Source organism: Babylonia areolata, chromosome 27, assembly GCF_041734735.1.
Source record: "Babylonia areolata isolate BAREFJ2019XMU chromosome 27, ASM4173473v1, whole genome shotgun sequence".
NCBI lineage: Eukaryota > Metazoa > Mollusca > Gastropoda > Neogastropoda > Buccinidae > Babylonia > Babylonia areolata.
Window position 1 is genome coordinate 25263122 of NC_134902.1, and position 1104 is coordinate 25264225.

The following is a 1104-nucleotide window of genomic DNA, read 5'->3' on the forward strand; positions in this document are numbered from 1 at the left end:
GTGTGTGTGTGTGTGTGTGTGTGTGTATGTATGTATGTATGTGTGTGTGTGTGTGTGTAGGTATATATATATATATATATATATATGTATATATATATATATATATATATGTGTGTGTGTGTGTGTGTGTGAAATTACCTATAGTGTAGAATAACCCACGAGCTGGCACGCGTACTGTACACGCCTACGTTGTTGAAACAGGAAACTGATCCAGTGGAAAAGAAAAAAAGAAAAAAAGAAGAAATGAAATGAACCCCCCCCCCCCCCCCCCAAACAAAAAAACACACAATAAAACAACGAAATAGAACAAAGAAAAAGGTGTGGAATTACAAACAGGAAACAAAATGGCGTTGTAAAGGAAAAAAGAAAAGTACAAAAAAAGCACAAAAAACCATAAAACATAGAGATGATGATAGAGTCTCTCGTCGGACCGACGGATGAGTAGGCAGGCAGTCTTATCTGTCGGTGTGTGTCCTCATATGGGAGAAGAGGCCGATTCTGGATGCGCAGCACTTCCCACAGGTGTTGCAAGGGAAAACGTCTCCAGAAGTTGAGCCCTGCTTCCTTCGCTCACACTTCTCCTTAATGGCCAGCGTTCTCTTGTTTTCAAACGTCTTTATGCCAGCTAGAGCACAGCATCCTCCAGCGAGAGTGGTCAAGGGCATCAGTTTCCCAGGAAGCGATGTCTATGTCACAGGCTTTGAGGTTTGTCTTCAAGGTGTCCTTGAAGCGCTTGCAGGGTCTTCCAAGTTCGCGGTGGCCTTCCTTCAGCTGGCCATACAATAGCATCTTCGGGATCCTGCTGTCTGTCATGCGGACAACGTGTCCTGTCCAGCGTAGCTGGCGCTGGATCAGCAGGCTTTCGATGCTGGGCAGACCGTTCCTCTCTAGGACCTAGAAGTTGGAGACCCTGTCTTGTCACTTTATGCCAAGGATCTTTCGTAAGTTATTGAATGTGACGGCGATACGTCGTCCATGTTTCACAGCAGTACAAGGTGGTCAGCACAACAACTCTGTAGGTTTTGATTTTGGTGCTGAGCCTGATGCCTTTCTTGTTCCACAGCCTGTTGTTGAGTCTGCCAAAGGCAGAGCTGGCCTTGGCGA